We start from the raw sequence: 21,580 nt of genomic DNA, 5'->3' as shown, positions 1-21,580 counted from the left end.
ATGCAGCCTTATTTTACTGTCATTTTTTTTTGGGGGGGGGGCGGAATATGGCTTTAAACATTCGGGTAATTATTTATTGAGGCAGACTGGAATTGATTATAAATTAAGTTGCTTTCATTTCTCTTCGCAAGTTAACAAAAATTAAGACTTTACCCAACTTTCAATTCAATATGGCCGACTCGTGAATAAGGCCCATACAACAAATAAGAAAAACAAATGGTTAAAAAAACCAAGAATTTATTCTTAACCCATTTTTAAAGCCTTTCTATTTGGAACCCTTGTCGGAAAAACTGAAATCTTTCCTCCTTAATTTCCAAGTCGCTACGGTTGCCTACATACATGATTTACACCCACGGTTAGGTCCGGAGGCGCCCTGCACATAATTCTTACCCTTTTTCGAAGGAGGCGGGCAAGAAGTCTAACCCCCTGACATTTTCATGATTACATTCAGCAATTTAATTTACGGTCTAAATTCTCAGAAATTTTCGGTCGCATGTTTCCGTCTGCCGAGTCGAGAGGTCTCTACATTTCGCACACCCACAAAATCCACCGTTACAGTGACAACTCGGCACCATATGTTTGCCGACCGTTCGGGGTCTGCCCCAGTAAGCCATTAAACCTTTTTGGCTTGTTATTAAGACTGGCCTATTTTGCAAGGCTTCATGTTGCTTGTAGGACTCTATTTATGGCAGAGAACGCGTCATATTTGGATCAATCCTCAGGAGGAGGGGGATGTTGGGCTTCATTATTTGTAGTACAGGTTGGAAGCTGTGATTCTGAAAAAAGAAAAATAACAAAAACATCTCATTAGTATATCAGAAAACTGATTAAAGTCAATGATTGTTTTTGGTCTGGTGGGAGGGGGGGGGGGGAAGATACCCATATCTGGCCATCACAAATTTTTCCCTTCAGAGGCGTATCAGCCATCAGAAAGTGATAATATGTCCTAAAAAGTCGAATTTAGCCGGGAAAATGTTGAAGCATTTACTGTCAAAACACTTAGAAAGTTTCAGACCAGTCTCATAGGGTTTGTGCACAGGGTTACAAGTGATGGCCAGATATATGGGAATCTTTCCAAACGGGGGCCAAGTTCCAGGCACTGTCATTTTCCAATAGAAATTTAATAAATATATGGGTAAAATTTGATTAGGGGGTGGGGAACAAAGGCACATTAACCTCTTGAACCCCCTCCCCCCCCCCCCCCTCCCCCCCCAGCCCATGGTATCAGGCTGGAGACTGATGTATGACCTTTGCAAAGGCCCAGCACCAATTTGATAGGAGGGGGTGTCAGTCACTGAAGTTAATGACAACGTAATGGAGGTAACGTGCCGTTAAATGTGTAAATGTGCACTCAGTGATGCAAAACCACATGGCCGCTAGCAATTTTGCGACCTTATTAAAAGGGGCTCTCAGTGTGGGAGGATGCATTTATTTTGCTGCCCACGCTTCTTTACTTGAGTTAAGTTTCACAATTGTTGGCAATGAGTTTTGCACTTCAAAGTGCACAGCTCGTGAAATATATTCAGCGCAAGTTCAATGAAAACTAGCTTCTGAGTTTGATTGACATTTAAAAAGGCAATTTAAAATGTCTTGCATGAAGAAAAGGACAAATTTACAAGAATTGTCTTTTTTTTTTCAAGCTTCTTCATGGAGAGGTCAAAGTGTCCATAATTCAAATCAGAAAAAAAAATCTGAAATTTGAAACAGAATTCATTTGTGACAATGGAAAGTTCTTAAGTATTTAAAATGTCAATGCCCTCACCAAAATTTTCCTTAAAATTTACGAGTTGATATTTTGAAAAAGAAAGTATGGAATAATTCATATAAAAGGCAAGAGAATATGATTAGTAGATTTAGTACATATTGATGATTCACAGCATTAATCGTGTATAAAGTTTTCTGCTTTTCCCCCCAACTTTTTCTCCATTTCAGATAATTTGACTTATTTTTGCCCAGACCTAGAAACAATCTATTATTTCAAGCAAGAATGCTATTCGCTTCTTTTTCTTCAAACACCAACTCTTATACAGATGAAACAAATTAAATTGGAATATCACTCAGATCGCAGACTTTACAACAACAAAAAGTCACCAGTCTTGATGGACGACGGGTCAAATTAACCTCAATGCCCTGTGACAATCAAATCAGGCCTCACAATGCACCACAGTTGACATTTCTACGCTGCGATAATTGAAAATCCCTTGGGGACCAAATGTAAAAAGGTTTCGGACTGTACATCGACTTCTTAACATCGGCAGGGGATGGGGAAAGTTTACCCAAAGCAACAGAACCCAACTTGTGCTATTGAGATTAATTTCAAGCAATGTTTAAAAAGGTAATTTTCAACATTTGCTTTTGCTGTAATTTTCAGAAATCGATAGATTTAGGGGTTAGGTGTTTTATAGCATTAGCAGATGTTGTTGCACTGTTCTGTTTAGAGTTTTGTGTTCATGGATGCTGCAAAAATCAAGAAAAAATGCTTTTCTTGTAGTTTGGTTCCCTGACCATACTTCAGACGAAACGAAACAATCTATAGACATTGGGGAATTGTAATGTTAGGGATACAGACTAGCTGGCTTGCACCCGTTCACAGATGTGGAACCGATTGTTAACAAAATGCGGACTAAGTAAATTTGGTAAACTGGGGACAGCATTTGAAATGAAAGTCTTTTTTTTTCCAACGATAGTCGGCCAACCATCGTTGGAAATGGATACCAAAATTCACCTTTTCGTGAAAATGACAGCACACCATGTGCATGATTTTCACAGGATGCTTGAGACTGTGTAAAGTAAGGTGTTTCATAATAATTTGGTGGTTTTGTTTTGTGGTGTTTACAAATGTTGTTATTGCCTTTTAAGTGGGAAAGTCAAGGATGATTCAATGTGATTGGAACTGATTGTCTTGCTGCAGTAAGTTACTAATGTCCTTGCTACCATCGCTGGTGACCTCTGTTCCAAGTGCACATATTCCTATTCCTAACCCTAACCCTAACATAATCTTATGTGCCGGTTGTCGGAACATAGGAGTGTTGGAACATAGAGCAGTCACCGGTGACTTGTACCCCGGTTCGATTCCAACCAGGACCAATAGATGGAGTTTCCTCTCACCTTAATGCCAGGGTTTTTCCCCTGTTAAATTGATTCCTGAGGTGTTCTGCCAAACCACAAAACTGACGTTTTCATTCTAGTCTCTTCTTTCAAACTGATGAATGGTTTTAAGAAGAGTACAAAAATATTTCTGATTTTTAAAAAAATGTTCCTTGATTATTTTTTTGCATTCTGACAGTGGCAGTGTACATGAATAATTGCAAATGTACATTGTGCCGATTCACAAATTAAAATAAAGTCCACACAAACAACAGGAATATTTCCTGGTCTAAAGACAGGAATTCAAACATGAAAAATTTCCCAGTGAGAACTATAAAAAATGGAAAGGGCTAACACTATAAGCAGCTGCTTTCAGCCAGAAAGAACTATGCACAGATAAGGCTGGGATCAAAATATATATTCACTTAATATTAATTTTTAATATCCAAGGAAAAGTATTGACAACAAACCGAAGCACTCCGGTATCAATAATTACAGTTACTGTACATGATCTTATCAATAAAATATCAATCTGATATCCATAATTAATCGCTAATGGGTTTACAACAGCTGTGCTCGACGAAGTCTCGGGTCCATGCCAGGTATAAAAATAACTCGACATTTCTGAATTCAATACAAAGTACAGACTCTTGCCCTACTCCCCTACCCCCCCCCCCCCTAACAAAAACAAAAAATTGGAAATGAGTGTACAGCTATGTTGTGAACACTGTGTACTTGTGAAAGTAAACTTTTGAGGGGATTTTTGTTTTGTGTTGCAGTAGTGCAAGTGGATTTTCAATAAACTTCAAGCTGAAATAGAAGAAAATTCCTATAATTTTGGTTAAATGCACTCAATCAATGAAGAATCTATACAAACAAATATTTACTGCTTTTTCAGTCACGCAACTTGAAAGTGACAAAAAGGTGAAATTCCAAGCTGTTCAAATAGTTTCTTTTGGCATACATGTACTGACTTTTTGAACAGTTTACTGTTCAAAAAGTCTCTGTAGGCATGTACAAATGTAGCAAGGTAATTTTGATCGGGGGGGGGGGGGGGGGGGGAGATGTAAAAAAGGGCACTTTGAGTGTCCTTAAATCATCCTTGCTAAAAAGTACACAAAGGTACACAAATTTACATAGACAAACTAGCCTCCTGATCCGTAGAAAATACTTTTTTCCCTTGACCACAGTGAAAATATAAAACATTCCACTATAACACCTCTGGAGGCCTTTGTTTCTGTACCACTCGTAGCAGTCAATATTTGCATATGCCGGATGCAACATGTGTGTTCCAACTTCACTTCCGGCACCGAGTGACGTCAGACTTCAGTGTGATACTGATTAATACAATAACGAAGCAGATGGTACTTGCATGTATGTAGTATGCATAAAATGGGTGTTCATGCCGTATATTATAAGATTTACATTCAAATTAGGTTTTGCCATTCACCTACATTTAAGTCACATTTGCCGCAAAGATTTACATTACAATCTATAAAAGCAGCTACGTACATCTAAATATGAACTCAACAGAAACTTTGAAATAGAATGCCATGGCCAAAAAAAAAAAAAAAAAAGTAGACATTTAGGGTTGGTTTCAGTGATGTCGTGATTTAAGACTGGTTGGAGTCTGGATGCTGATACTCCAACCGATCTTAAACATTGTGTTAAAAACCGGCCCAGGACACATTTATTCCCTTATTTCAATAATTTTTTTTTACAAGTTAAAACACAGCTTTTTGAAATGGACTGTGATTTCAGGCTGTAGTGCCCCTTTAACATATGACCTAGAACGTAATTTTGCCATTATTTACATGTATAAAAATAGACTGCAAACAAAGCTGGGCTCAGTACAGTCGATAGCTACGTAAATTAAGCAATATATGTTTGCATTCCCATGTTGCCATGTCAATGTTTACTAGGAAGTTGACAATAATAAACACGTTACAAACCTGTAAAGAAAATTTCGATTTCCTGTTACAAGGGTAAATTTTGAACAACTTTTGACATGTATGGATGTTTCTGTGTGATTTTTTTTTTTAAACAGCAGATGATGGCTAGTCTCTGACGTCTGATTGGATAGCGTGTAGTTCAAAATAGCCCTTTGACAGTAGTGGTAAAACCACATTGGTGATGATTTATAAAAAGAGGCCCAAAAAAAAAACCACCACCCACCAACCCCCCCCCCCAAAAAAAAATTAGAAAAACAATCAATTTTTTTGTGTGGCAAATGTGACATTCATACAGAACCCAAAGGCTTCAACAGAAAATTGACTGGTCCCCTCACAACAGTTGGGACCAGTGAGTGTTGTTACGGCAATTTGTATTGGCCCTAGCTCACGCGTGTGCGTCAATACCTCAATTCTATTTTTAGAGTTCCATACGCTTACATTCTTATTGTGCATGCCATCCATCTTTATATTAAAAAAGCGATTAGTACGATAATCTCCTCATGTATCACAATGCAGCTAATCTGTGTGCTTCCGGCTTTTTGCCCGCGAGGCACGCCATATGGCGGGCCTTCTTACATTGCATCCGGATCAGTTTAATATTACTGAACCATGTACATGTAACAATTCAAATTATTCAAGGTGTTCTCCAACGAATATCTCTTAAACTTACAACTTTTCTATCATTGTTATCAGCATTTATTAATTTAATATGGTCAGTTAAATTGAGCTCTAGGCTGCCAAAGCCTGAAATGTGTATTTTTTTCCTATTCTTTCCACATTTACATTAATGGAAAAAAGAATCATAAGTATATGTATATCAGATCAAAAAGAAGACATGACATTAAAAACGAAAAAAGAAGAAGTTAAGTTAAATATCAACCTGATATTTATTTAAGGTTTAAAAGTCCTACATCAACCAAGCACAACATATTCCATCCAGTCATGAACTTTTGCCCATTTTAAATTGAAAGATATTTTCTCATCTTTTCTCAGAAAAAATTAGCATAAAATTCCACCAAGCTTATAATTTTAACATCCAAATATTAGAAAATAAAAGTCTCCCAAAATTTTGAAAGCTAGGTCCTCCAAACTGCCTTATTTTCCCATTTTGCCTGTCATTAGACACGCAGAACTTTGCTTGAGAGCCGCTTTGTGTACATTCAGATCCACTTTCAACTGTACTTAAATGTTTTACGAAAAAGAAAAGTTGTACCATTGTCCATCTATCCAAACAACCCCCCCCCCCAAAAAAAGGAGCAGAAAGTTTTATCATGGAGGAAGGTTTTATTTTGCATTCTTCAAAAGCTGCACAGAGATTAAAAAACCTGTATCTTGCTCAGAAGATTCCCAGTTGGATGAGACCAAAAAAAAAAAAGAAAAAAAAAAGATCGTCAACATGTCTGGCAAGTGTTCCTCCAAGTGGGGGCCTGCTGATCTGCAAACATTGTAGACCGTCGGCCATCCCTGCTTGGACAGTGAGGATGCTAGGATGCTAGCGGGCCTCAGGGGACGCTTGTCAAGGGGTTCAGACGCCCCTCGATTGACGTAATGGGCCGGGACAAGAGGTACCCCATTAACATTCATGACGTTATGGTCAACTTCATAGGAATGCGTTAAGTGTGATGGGGGGAGGTGTGCTGGGGAGCGAAATAACACGACGATATTGCCTGGATCTTTGATAATGCCTCCACCTTTGAGAAAACGCATGAGGATCGAGGTAATGGTAGTACATCAAGCACAACTATAAAATCTGGGAAAAAAATGTGAATATTGGGATATATGACGTGATCGAAGTAGCAGCTGCTATTATTCTTCAAAAGGAAATCAAAGGTAAAGCATAACGGCACATGTAGTCATTATTAGCATGTTGCTTCTAAACAAAAAAAATAAAAAATAAAATTGGCAGACGAACCTTTTTCCAAATCAAAGTTAAGTTTGTCTCCAGCAATTCTAATTAAATACTAAATACAACTTAATATTTTTTTGCCTTTGATAAAAGGTCTTGCTAATGAAGACCGGAACGTTAGGCCAACTAATTTTGATTTAAATATTTTTAAACTTATATGATGTTTCTAGCCAATAAAAAACACCCCCCAAAAAATCAAAAACAAATCTACTAAATGTCCATATCCATTCCATTTTCTTTTGAATCCCACAGTTTATCAGAAACACTGCAGGAAATTCCATCAACAGCCATCAGCACGTAAATATGAGAAATCAATCAAGCAGATTTTATTTTTTAGTAAATTTATTTTAGCACAGCAGGAGAGGAGGTTCCACTCAAGATAACAACAGTTAAAAGATCGCTTTTCTAAAATGTGAATCTTCTCTCAATTTAATCCGAGAAGTCCTGGATGAGGGTGATCCAATGTCAAATTAAGATCTTCCTCGGTAAATCCAGGTCTCTAGCATGGCAGGTAATACCCCTGATTGGCGGCATCACCCCTCATAATGTGGGCCTCGCGGTAATCATAATTATAGGTCAACGCGATACCTGCGACAGCTGTCTGCGAACAAAAAAAGAAGCATATTGATTTGGAAATGCGCATATTGAATGCTTCACCTTTTTTTCTTTCTGGAAGCCGTAACAAGGATTTAAAAAAAAAATGGAAAAAAAAAACTGAATTGAGGATGAAAGAAATGTCAGTCGACACACAGATAGAGGGAGTGATGAGGAACAGATGGAATGGTATGCAATATTCATATAAATACAAAAATTAATGAAAGTTAGGCTTATGGGAGAATTTACTGTCGGTCTGAAAGGCTGCCTGGGTGAACAACAGTCCTGAGTTCTGGAAGTGTTTAAAATAGGGAAAAGGGAGGGAAACCAAAGACGAAAGAGGAGAACGTTTTTTTTAAATTTGAGAGGGCAGCGAATAGCAACTGACAGCTGGAAACGAATGAACAGACACAAAATGCAAAGTTATGCACGGGCCATCGTTGGTCGTGTTGTTACTATTACAATCACAATACAAACCAAGAGAATTGTCCAAGTTCATATACTTTCACCTTGTACATGTACATTGGTCATTCTATAAATTTGGGGTCCACTCATTTTTCCCCCAGTCCCTATTACAATCTGAGATCTGTGATTTTATATTTATGATGCACTCCTCCTATGAAAACATGCATTCTGAGCCATGTTATTACTTGGGTCAATATTGGTCAAGACCCCCATTGGTTTGTTAACAGTATGCCAGGGGGAGTGGAAGGAAATTGTTGACCGTTTGTGACCTCTTAAATAGCAGGAGGGTTAATACAGTATTCCTCCAAGCGTGGATATCAAACTACCTACGCAACAAATAAACAATTGTTTGAAGTCATTCTTAATGATACTTGTATGGCAAATTACAGAGTACCGAGACAACAGGAAAAATGTCTCACTTTGGTTGGCCACCCTAATCAACTTCTTTGATCCACGCTTGCCATAATGCTAGGATGTGTAAGAAAGAATGATGTATCCAGCTAATACTTGATAAAAAAAGAAGATGAAATTCTAACAGTTTGGTGATCACACAAACACTGACGCTGACAAGCCAACACATCACGAGACACAGACAGGAAAACTAGACGTTAACAATAACAAGATGTAAACACAGCTCCGCACCCCGGTGAGGGAACGGTCGCCGATCGATGTCGCACAAGTAGTGGGATGTCATCAGCAGGTGCGGCAGAAATCCTTCCCCTGCCTCCCCCAATAACCTCCACCCCCTCTCTCCCTCCCTCCCCCCCAACAAATATCATCTTATCCTGACCCCAGCAAACTAGTCCCAGTCTGCACGCATTCGTATTGCACGGATAGGAAATGCAAACTCATTTTCGTTCGTGCTCGGAGCCACGTACGGTTCCGCGCTCGCTCGTCCCACGTAAAAGGCAATTCCGTCTGATGACAGATGGATGTTCACGTTCCCCTCGAGATCGAGCCAAGCACTGCCGTTTCCTCTTTTTTTTCCCCCCCAAGTTAGCGACGCGCTGCCATATTTATAATAGTGAAAAAAAAATCCAGGGGAAAAAACAGATCAGGTTTGCTGAATATCAAAATAACCAGAACTCGTTCAAGTGAGAAGGAATGATCATCACATGAAATGATTATGCGGTGATGAAAAACATATTTAAACTTCCTTGTGAATACTATTCCCGTACAGTAAGGTTATGAACTTTGAATGAGTGTAGAGGTTGAAATTTGTTAGGAGGATGATGTGATGACAATCCATTGAATATTAAAACAATATTTTCCTGGTAAATTCTAGTGTCACGGACATTACAAATCAGACATTTTTGGTACATTACTTTAAGAGCTCAGTGAATAAACCTGATAATGTATTGTTCAAATCTTATACATCCATCATCTAGTAATGGTCCTGGAGATTACAGACTAGGAGTTTGGGATCATATTTTTTTCTGAATCATTAACCCTCCTATGCAAACATACACTCTGTGCCAAGTAGTCCTGTCAGTCAAAATCAAACAAGTGACTGTTTTCAACAGTTAAGAATTCCCAGCCTACATAAAGCAGGATTGACTGGCTGGGGCTGTTTAAATTGATACAGCTACATGTATGCTTTGACTCCAGGTGAGTGATAAAACATCTGTGACCACAACTTGCCTGCTTTGTCTGTTGACCCTGTTTGACTAGTCACAGTGCTTGCTTGACATGTATGATCTGACTGCTGGTGACTAGCCTTTGTTAAAAGTACAGCAGGGGAAGTGAGTTTTGACTGTCTGTGACTGTTTAAATAGGAGGATTTATATCATGGATAAACTGGCTCTGTTATGGACATTACATTGTCTTCCACAATACTGGAATTGCCCCTAGTACAAACTGTGATCAAATAATAAAAGTCTTTAACTTGTTCGCTTGTCAAGCTACCTGTTAAGCTTTCAGAAGAGTTGTCTGACTAGTTTGTTTCTGCCCATTAACCCTAAAAGGGCCCGGGGGGGGGGGGGGGGGGGGGGGGGGGGCCAGAATCCGCCCCCTCGACTTTTTTTTTCGCGACCCGAGCTGTTATGACTTTTTTAGCCTCGAGCCTTGCGCATCTTTTGGTATCAAAAACATAAAAATCGGACCACGGGTTGCCGCATAGCGAAAAATTTTCCCGTGAAAACTGAATTTTCCAATATACGTCGTGTACACAGAGCAGAATTGCCATTTGTACATACCGGTATGAATAATTAATTAACCATAATTCCAAAACCCTTTGACCTATAGTCATGAAATTTCTTGGGTATGTTTATGAAGACTTTCGGTACTCGATGGCTGAGATCCGAATCCCCCCCCCCCCCCCCCCGAGATGGTCAAAATAGCATCAGGCTATATTGTTTGTTTCTCTTTTGCGTCAGACATGAATTCTTGAGTATTACTTTTGTAATGATGTTTGGCAAAACATTTTTTTTTTGTACTGCAGTAAAAGGAACTAACTGCAATGCACTCCTGAGAGGCTTGTAATGCATTTACAGACGAAAGGCACTTCGTTTACACCCTTGCAATGCGGCAGGTCCACATTTGTCATTTCATCTGTCGCGCCGGTACCGTAATAAGCAACACTCCAATTCTACTATACATGTAGACCTCAGACATACAGTCAATATACACTTCAATGAGGGGAGTCTTCGCATAACAAATTTGGGCCAAATTCTGATTAAATTTATAGTGTGGGGTGCAGAGGAGTGAGAAATTCTTTCGTGGGATCAGCGGGCTGTCAAAATGGGAGGTGGGAAGAGCCCAAGGATGGCAAAAATGACAGAAAAACAAATGAAACTGTCAATCTTGCAAATGGATTTTTTTTCTTCTTCTTTTGCCCCGGAACTGCGCACACACGACAGCGTTTTATTAGAGGCACGTACCTGAGTGCGTGGGCCAACTCTAGATTCAAATCAATCACACGAACGGGGAAAAAAAAAAAACAAGTGGGGATAACATCACTGCATTTCCGCTGAATTTCCAGACTATCGGCAAGTGCGTCAGCTGTAGCCAGGTTAATTGAGGGGAAGTATTATATTGTTAGAGAAATTACAATGTACCGGTACGTAGTGACCAAGTTGTGGGAATTTTCTATGGTACCCACAAAGTCTTTGGTCCCCACATCTACAGAACAAGTATGTGTGAGATCGTCTTACAGTCACTATGTGGACATGTGAACAAAAGATGTCCACATAATGCAGGTTGTGTTGACGTTATGTGGACTAAGCCGTGTCTTCTTAACATTTCGCCTTCTCTGGAAAACAGGTTTAGAGGCATTTTCGGGTGAGGGTTATCTGTGGCAGGATGAAGAGAAACATTCAAGGAAATCAAAAAAATAAAAAATTGGTGGGTTGAAAGAGTTTTCACAGTTTAAGTAAAATTATTTTTTGTACCGTCGGAGTTTTCTTAACTACACGAAAACAAAGGAATGTCCACATAGCGTATGTAAAACAAACATGGGTGTACTTGTACATGTACATGTGAAAATGATTTCTGCAAGAAGTAAGATGTGGTTTGACATAAATTTATCAACCCAATCATTTGTTTCCAAACGTTTTAAAGGTATAAATGATCATTTGCTTTCATCCCAAAAGTTACCTTCTGAATTATTACCAAAAAAAATTACTTGGATTAACCCTAACTCCTGGGGCTCTTTTACTACAAAGTGTCCTGAATCCGCCAAAATCCACCAATTTTGTCATGCAAAAAATGCTGGTATCCTGAATCCATCAGAATCCCCCAGTGTAAATTCTGGAGGTATCCTGAATCCGCCAGAATCCACCAGCAAAAGTCTTGATGGATTCTGGCGGATTCAGGATACCATGGTGACATAAAAAAAAATACAGCATGTTTTTCATGCTCACATGAAAATTGTGATGTGTGTTGTTGCATAGGATCCATCAAAATACACCAATGCATGGCGACCCCAGCATGGATCAGTACCGAAGTGAATACGTCTCGCGCACAAAATTTGTGTGAAAGACATTAGCGCATGTTTCAGCCCGTAAACCATAGATATAGAATGAAAAGACTAGATCGGCAGCGCGTCCTCACGCGCCCAGTCACTGTGCGATAAATCTCCGCCATTTTGGTTGTCTCTCATAGACGCGCAACAAATTAACGTAAAGTAATGGAGTTAATGTATCTTTCCTCCAGCACGTGACCTAGCTCAACACACGCGAAGCAAGAAATGCGCACCGAGTATTTATGCGATGCGCACACATAATTATTAGCGATGCACATGGTGTTCTTTGCGCGTAAACGGCGTTGCGTTCGTCACGTTTTCGCGCATTATTTGTATCTTTCCTCCAGCACGTGACCCTCCATGCAAGTCCACCCAGTACATGTGTGTACAAAATTGTACAGTATGTGACAGAATTGGCAGGGCTATTGCCAGCAGTATTTACTTGATTAAAAAAATAAGTAAAGTTTTGCTCTCCATCTTGAACCCATTTAACTGTAGTAACTGTACTGTACTGAGACAAAACAAGTTTCTAACTGTTTTGACTCACTGTAAGTAAAGTTTCCAACATAACTAAACGTTGTTTTTACGTGTACGTGTATTGCTAAAAACATAAAATTATTATTAGATACATTTTGTATACTTTCACGGCACCACCAATAGAGGGGGAAAAAATCCACAAACAATTATTTCTAGCTATAAATTTCAGTCAAGTCAACTCGCCTCCCCAGTGAAATATTGTCAAGATGCCGCTATCGCCTGTGATTTATCTCTCTGCTCCTTGAGAAAGATCACGGTCCAACCATTCCAAGTGGTACAAATGAGTGTAAACAGCGATGTCTACCATTCCTGGACAAAAACAGATACCCCGAAGTGAAAGCAAAAATATCTATCTGGGTGATCAGATATAGAGGGGGAGGAGGGGGGGGGGGGGGGGGGGAGGGGGGGGGGGGACACTGGCATCTCAAATGAAGCAGAACTGAACCACGTTCCTTTGAGTAAAGGTGATAACATGCGCTCTATGACCTCTTCGACAATGACACAATCCAAACGCTCACAAGCCCCGCAACCATTCCCTCCACCCGACCGTCACTTGAACAATTTAAAATATTTGGCGGCTCAATTAAGGAAAGTTATCGCAACTGTAACGACTCGTGCATGTACGTATGACGTCATGAGAGGGACTGGGAATGCCACGGAGCGATAGGGATGGCTCGTAGCCAGCTAAAAAGCCTCGGCGAAGACTAGGGGAGATATGGATCGTGTCCAAACTGAAGAAGTCTGTAAAGTTTTTCTTAGCGAGTTCTGGGGAGCACTCAGCAAACATGGTTCTAAATGTGATGTAGAAAAAAAAGAGCAGGCTGGGCGTATGTTGTGTTTAAAACTCAACATGCACTGAATTTTCTCAAGTGCACTTTTGGCATATTTTCAAACACAACCATACTGTCAGACATCATATTTGAATCCCAGTAAAAAAGAAGAAAACAAAATGGCCTGCAGACCCCCAAAAGTGTAATGTCTAAAGTACAGAATGCTGAAAAAGGAGGAAATAATAGGAACTGAAAGAGAGGAAAAGAAAATTTAAATCCCATTAAATTAGGAAAATTAGCATGCCTGATCATGTGAACACACTTCATCAACAGTCTCAATTTTATCTTTCAATACTTTGGATGATATAAGGGTGGTTCTAGACCCAAAAAAATGTTTGGGTTTTTTAGGGGGGGGGGGGAGCAGAAAGACCTGATTTATACATAGTATTTGAACATAATTTTAAAAAGAATAAACGTCTTGACATGTTCTGTGCATAAAGTGAGTAAAGAAACATCCTTAAGTAAGACCTGATTTTTACATAGTATTTGAAAATAATTTTAAAAAGAATAAAAATGGTAAATCTATAGGGAAAACGTGAGCATCTTTAACACCTTTTAAAATGTCCCCCTATTAATGAGGAAACAAAAATGCAGGTTGTTTTTTTTGGGGGGGGGCTTTGAAGGATATTTTAATGTCCTTAGAGTCTTGGCTCCCTCGTACAAGTGTGTCCTAGATGATGCCGGATAAGGAAAGTAATTACACGGATCATAAACTCCGAAAGGCAGCCACAGAATCTGATCGTCATCTCCAGGATAAACACGGCAGCAACTCAAGATCCCGACCGGACGCTGTCTTGGATGAGAAAGCCTCATTAAGATGCTGTTTTTTAATGGAAGGAAATCTTGGATGTATCGGATGACACTATCTTTGGACCTGTGATTAAAACCAAGCGACGACCTTCAGACCAAAAGGTCAACGAGGATAGAGTGACTATCATGTTTGGATGCTTGTCCGTGACTCAAAAACTCAAATTTCTTGTGCTCAATTGGCCACTTCAGGATTCGATGTGGACGGGATTGCCTGCCACGACAATGACAGATGTGAAGTGCTCAACAAAAAAACACCAACAAATTCACCAAAATATTGACTTTTGTATGAATTAAGTTTTAACTCATGTAAGTAAGGATGTTTCTTTGCTCACTTTCCGCACAGTACATGTCAGACAGTTTTCTTTCTAACAAACCCTCGGACAAGACTTAACTACTCTACCAAAAGCTACACACATGGGCAGGCAAGGGAGTTACAGTATTTTTGCAAAGCAGGTGACAAGTTTAGTCTGATGGGCGTCTTTTCAATCTCTGTATATTCCCCCCCCCCTTTTTTTTAATGCCTGACACAGACAATTAATTTTAATTTTGCTACACAAACCTACCAGTATGAGTCCTATACTAAAATCATAGGTACCAGCATAATTATGTGTAGTTGTATGATCAGCCGATAATCCTGTAATCGAAATTTTTCAAACCAGACACAAGTTTCGATCAGTGGTACTTTCCCACCGACTTTCCCCTAATGAAACAACAGGGTATCGACTCCATGCACGTACCGGTAGATGACGTTTTTTTTTTCTGCGCTTTTGAATGCTCCAGTGGGAGGGACACATCGCATGCGCGCACTATGGTTCGCGTGCTTGGCTCAAGGTACGCACAACTAAATGTGCACAAAGCCATTGCGTCTTTGGGTGTGAGCGTCAGGCGCGGACGGCAACACTTTCGAATGTCCGGTCCCCAGAGCCATAGCCAACCTGGTGGGAGGGATGTTTTCACCATAAAATGGACCTTTTAATGTGTGATAAACAGTTGATTATGCTTGGAAATACACAATCATGAGGAAAAGTGTACCTGCAGCCTATTTGGGTCGCTCGACCACCCCGGATCCCCCCCCCCCCCTTTCACCCTTTTAAGATAAGCCATCCCGATGTAATCTCTGTGAAGATGACTTTGGGAAGAAGATACACCTGCTTCAAGAATATCTCATGTCTAAGAGGCGTAATGCTCCAAGGTCTCTGGACTTCGGACCAGACTTTGGTGGGTTAAACTGGTTTCATGAGCGCTCAAGTGTCCCCTTTCCCTCAGAGCAAGTTTCTGGTAACTAGCAAATTTCTGGTTTCAGATGCTGTGTCCATGATGGGTTTTGTCTTTCCATTAAAGGGATTCCGAGGGCAGTAAGGCATTTGCTGTCAATCTGTGACAATAGAACCTTTATCATGCTGCCACCATTTCAGTCATGGTCCCTGTATCCAATAGCAGCACTAAATGATAATGTTTTTGTGCAAAAAGGACCCAGACTATTTTTCCTTCCAGCCTCGCTTTGGTTACGTTGATTTGAATGGGAAAAATCCAAATGGCCACAACATTATATTGGTCTGTTTCCTGCATAAAAATTCTTAGAATGTGAAGGGTGCACCTTCACTGTGCAATGTGCTTGATGTCTGCTAAAAATGGCGTCACAAACTTTTCTGAGAAATCATGTAACTGCAAAATTGGCAGGAACCGAACCATTAAGCAAATCAATTACATTTGGCACAGGAGGAGAATTCAACTTCAGAGGGGAATTCTCTGAATCCTGAATTATGATTTTAATCACCACACTCTATTTTTAGATCACTTTTTCGAGATAAATCTTCTGGAACAGGAAATAGACGACCACATGTACCAGCAAAATGTGACTTCAGCTTCCTCCTACTTTGCATATTACACAAAGTCAAACGGAATAAAAGTCTATATAAGTTGAAAGTGCAGAAAGGTGCAGGCACTGAAGTTCAGAGACATGTGACATGACACCACATAATGAGCCTAAAATGGCACACAGACACTGCTATTTGCAGTACAACGAGACGAAGCCAAAAATGGCGATTTACACCATAGCTGTAAGTCCTTCACAACCTTTCCCAATTTTTTTAATAGTTCTATCAAACATCTGTCAAAATGAGTCAACTCTTTTCATTAATATTTTGCCAGTCAACAACACAGATTTTGCCTTCAGATTTCCTACATTAGTCTCAAAGTTACATTTTACAAAGGATCGTTTGCTTTCGTGCATTTTGTTAGTTTGAAACAATGTATTTCCTCAACATGCTGTAGTAACTATACATGTCGAGAAAATGTGGAAAACATTTGCACTTTTTTGGTTCTAGTTGCCTGCGGACACAATTTTTAAAAGTGCATTTCAAGAATTGTGTTCTTCCGAACGATACAAATCCCAACAGAATAATTTCACAGACAGAATAATTTCACATTTGGTACCATCCCTATCTTCACTTTGAGAAAGACTTTTCTCATTGTCAATTTCCGTAATTTTAACAATGTTCCTACGTGCGTTTAATAACGTTGGTGGTCTGCATTCCGAATTACTGAACTCAAAATGTATATTACACTATTGGAAAGTTCTCTTGTTTTGCAAAATCTAAATTTTCTCAATTTTTAAAAAGTCTGACTGTAAATTCATTTTGTTGTGGTCAAATATAGAGTCAGAGAACACTGACTGCATCAGTGTTCATATGACCTCCAAAGCAGGGTCAACTAATTTTATATTTACAGTCGAATCTCGTTAGTACAAACTCTGTTAATACAAAATTCTGGTTATAACAAACAATTTGGCTAGGTCCGAACGAGTTTGTATTAACGAGACTCGACTGTACATGCGAATGTGTTCTGCTGCTTGCAGGAATACTTGAGAAATAGGCCAGTCGTGTCTTTCATTTCGGTAATAAGGCAAAACGACATGCCCACTACTCCACATACGGTGGAGTATGGTTATAGAGCGCTGCTTTGCCAGCTTAAAATTAATGGTACTTTATCGCTATGTTCTATTTCATAAAATGTGTGACCTCGATCTAATGGAGCTGTCCACTGTTATACAATCGCAAGATGCATAAGTGTGCTTCTAAATGACAATATCCCCTGGTGGCGCATTTTTTTCTGGGGGGGGGGGGGCACCTGAGTTGGGGGTAGAGGGCTGTACGTTGCAGCGCAAATATCTCCCAGCTAGTTCTAATTGCCAAGTTCTGAATGTAAATCATGCCAGTGTGATGGTAATCTCATTGACATTTTCAAAATTGGCTGGCTGCTGTTTGGTTATGGGCAAACAAGCAACTGACATTTGGGATAACAGAAAAGCTGGCTGCAGGTACGAGATGGATGCATCTGCAGAATGGTTTAAAGATATAGTCCATCATTTGTAATTTGTGCATTTTGTTCATTTGAAGCAACAAAAGTGTTCAAAATCTAATGAAGGATACTGAACAACTTACTTGATGAAGTTTCAGCTCAGCTTCAGCTTTATATTCTGAGAAAAACAGCATTCTAGGATCTCAATTTCAAATCAAAAGTTGCTAAATCATGTTTCAAATTGTTTTGAATTGCAGCTTTACGCGATGTCGCGCACTGATCCGACGAATTATAGCGCGCGCCTGTGCGTCGTTCCAATGCTTGTGCGCTCTGCGCCGAGTAACAAAACGAATTACTAATTTAAATTTTCCTACGGTGCATCTTAAGACGCACCGTTGGAAATGCCTTCTTTCGTTGATTTCTTCAAAATGAGAGCTTGCCAGAAAGACTAATTTCACAGGGAGTTTAGTCCCCTTACTATCTTTCAACCAGTATGTTTTTCAACAATAATTACGCCAGTTACTTTTTTGGATAGCTGCAAATGATGGACTTGGGCTTTAAAGATATAGTCCATCATTTGTAATTTGTGCATTTTGTTCGTTTGAAGCAACAAAAGTGGTCAAAATGAAGGATACTGAACAATATGAATTTTCAGCTCAGCTTCAGCTGTACATTCCGAGAAAAACAGCATTCTAGGATCTCAATTTCAAATCAAAAGTTGCTGAATCATGTTTTGAATTGTTTTGAATTGCAGCTATACGCGATGTCGCGCACTGATCCGACGAATTATAGCAACCGCGCGCGCCTGTGCGTCGTGCCAATGCTTGCGCGTGCTGCGCCGAGTAACAAAACGAATTACTAATTTAAATTTTCCTACGGTGCATCTTAAGACGCACCGTTGGAAATGCCTTCTTTCGTTGATTTCTTCAAAATGAGAGCTTGCCAGAAAGACTAATTTCACAGGGAGTTTAGTCCCCTTACTATCTTTCAACCAGTATGTTTTTCAACAATAATTACGCCAGTTACTTTTTTGGATAGCTGCAAATGATGGACTCGGGCTTTAAAGATATAGTCCATCATTTGTAATTTGTGCATTTTGTTCATTTGAAGCAACAAAAGTGGTCAAAATGAAGGATACTGAACAATATGAATTTTCAGCTCAGCTTCAGCTGTACATTCCGAGAAAAACAGCATTCTAGGATCTCAATTTCAAATCAAAAGTTGCTGAATCATGTTTTGAATTGTTTTGAATTGCAGCTATACGCGATGTCGAGCACTGATCCGACGAATTATAGCAACCGCGCGCGCCTGTGCGTCGTGACAATGCTTGCACGCACTGCGCCGAATAACAAAACTACTAATTTAAATTTTCCTACGGTGCGTCTCAAGACGCACCGTTGGAAAGGCCTTCTTTCGTTGATTACTTCAAAATGATAGCTTGCCAGAAAGATTAATTTCACAGGGAGTTTAGTCCACTTACTATCTTTCAACCAAGTATGTTTTTCAACAATAATACGCCAGTTACTTTTTCGGATGGCTGCAAATGATGGACTATAGCTTTAAGGACAATAAAGGGAAAAATCAAGATGACCAAACTATAATGAAATAACTGTGTTAATAACTTGGTCATGAATGTCAAAGGTTTGTGTTCCAGACCAAAAGGGCTAGCTTTGTTGTCCTATGATTGACTAACTGACTCCCCGACTGACTGACTACTGACTCTCTGACTGACTGTCTCCCCGGAGGGGGGGGGGGGGGGGGGGTGATGGGGATTGTATGAAATATGCCACAATGATACAACTGGTGATATTTCTCATTATGGCTCCTTGATGCTTCTCATAATCACTGCATCCAGAGGCCAAATTCATGCAGCCACAATTACCTCATTTGCTCACTCCCCACAGACATTAAGCCCCCCCCCCCCTCGATACGGACACTGCCTCAACTAATTGCACGGCGCTAATGTGTTAACTGCCCGCATATCTTGCGAATGAATTACCAATGACAACTCCGACTCGCGCGATTAAGGGAAAGGGAGACTCTGAGATGGCCATGACAGCATGCACACCAGTTGTTTCAAAGTGTACGCATCCCTGCATGCATACACACACACACGGAACTCTTGGTTTGGTTTACCAATTTCAGATTGTACGCTTCAGAATGTACTGGGAAAATAAAAACCTTATGAGTTCACAGGAATGTGTGGCTGCTTGCATTTCTCATTGAGAATACGAAACGTAATTATAATCTACTAAGGGATGTGTAATTAAAGCGTGCACTTGTGTTTGCACTATGCATGTCAGCTACAGCCTTGCCAGCTGTTCGTGGTAGCGGAAAGCGGAATGTCTGTTCAATAATTTTAACAAGTTCAGAATAATTATTTCAACACATGGATGCAAACAGACCACACAGGCTCGACCAAACAGGTTTTTCTATACAAAGCTATTTATTAAAGATATTATATTTTTGTGTGTTTCTGGTCTCCTTCTAGTTTAAAACTTGGGGGTGTACCAATTATTCAGGGGGGGTTGGGGGCACTAAAGACAACTGATATATTGTTTTGGTGCAATTTAAGATTTCAAATAGGGGAGGGGCACCGGTGGGCACGATCCTCTGCTGAGGGCACATGCCCCCATCCCCCCCAATAATTACGCCCCTGCATATGGATCATGACAAACGTTGTCACGATAAGCTGCAGAGCTCAAAATACATGTATAGATACAGTGAGGACTGCTATTTATGCCCCATTAACAAAGACACAGGAAAAACTCTATACAGTTGCAATAAAACAAATACTCTTTAATCTCGACATATGGACAGTGGCTTACCGTAACTGGTTTAAAACTTGGGGGTGCACCAATTTTTCAGGGGGGTTGGGGGCACTAAAGGCAACTGATATATTGCTTTTGTGTAGTTCCAGATTTTAAATGGGGGTGGGGCACCCGGGGCCACGAACCTCTGCTGGGCGCACATGCCCCTGTAACCCCCCCTCCCCCCATAATTACGCCCCTGCATATGGATCATGACAAACGTTGTCACTATGATAAGCCGCAGAGCTCAAAATACATGTATAGATACAATGAGGACTGCTATTATGCCCCATTAACAAAGACACAGGAAAAACTCTATACAGTTGCAATAAAACAAATACTCTTTAATCTCGACATGTGGACAGTGGCTTACCGTAACTACATGTAGTTTAAAAATTGGGGGTGCACCATTTTTTCAGGGGGGTTGGGGGCACTAAAGGCAACTGATATTTTGTTTTTGTGCAGTTCCAGATTTTCAATGGGGGTGGGGCACCCGGGGGCACGAACCTCTGCTGGGCGCACATGCCCCCGTAGCCCCTCCCCCCTCCCCAATAATTATGCCCCTGCATATGGATCATGGAAAACGTTGTCACTTCTATAAGCCGCAGAGCTCAAAATACATGTATAGATACAATGAGGACTGCTATTATGCCCTATTAACCAGCTCTGATGGCCTAGTGCCCCTTCTGACTTCATCCATTATTCAACATGGCCACATATGCGCAAGAGTCTGGGGGCTAGACTTGCCCTTGCTTATGAAAAATTCATAAAAATCATACAAATATATCATATAACTAGGGCCGGAGTTTAGCCTACACTTCATGTTTCTACTGTTCATCGACTGAGAGTGAACTAAATTCCCCCTTCCCATCACTCAAAGACCTATTTGGTTTAGGGGAATAAGTTGTGGAATATGGAGCTCTAAAAGGACACATAAAACTCACACGTCTTGCATTAATACTTCCACTATCAAAATCCACTAGTTTAACATCTTAGTCTGGCCTTAAATCGATATTATTCATAGATGAATTTGTTTAACTTATCCGCTGATTTGAACAGCGGCTTGTTCGGTATCAACTTTATATCAGAATATCTTCTTTAGCAAAACCAGGTCAAGTTTGTAATTATACTCTTAGCTCGTTTATTTCTATACATGTGAATAAGGTACCAGCACCTTTATCCAAATGCTTTACATGTAAAACATTTGCTGATAAGACAAAGTAATGTGCCAAAAAAAAAAAAAAAAACCTAACATTTCCGTCAATATTTCATTACATAGTACTACCTATTGGTATTTTTTTAATTAGAATTTTCTTGATGCTTTCCAA

General features: G+C 39.9%; 1 protein-coding gene across 1 annotated transcript in view; it reads right to left on the bottom strand.

Annotated features, from left to right (window-relative positions):
* Positions 1 to 220: 220 nt before the first annotated feature.
* LOC119739622 (nitric oxide-associated protein 1-like) overlaps positions 221 to 21,580 on the bottom strand; it is a 36,375-nt gene continuing 15,015 nt past the window's right edge. The window contains exon 10 of the mRNA XM_038214611.1: positions 221 to 776. The gene's annotated coding sequence lies outside the window, so the exon portion shown is untranslated. The remainder of the gene's footprint in view (positions 777 to 21,580) is intronic.

Source organism: Patiria miniata, unplaced genomic scaffold, assembly GCF_015706575.1.
Source record: "Patiria miniata isolate m_02_andy unplaced genomic scaffold, ASM1570657v1 HiC_scaffold_4, whole genome shotgun sequence".
NCBI lineage: Eukaryota > Metazoa > Echinodermata > Asteroidea > Valvatida > Asterinidae > Patiria > Patiria miniata.
Note: the sequence above shows the minus strand (reverse complement) of the source record. Positions and strands in the feature narration are given on the sequence as shown.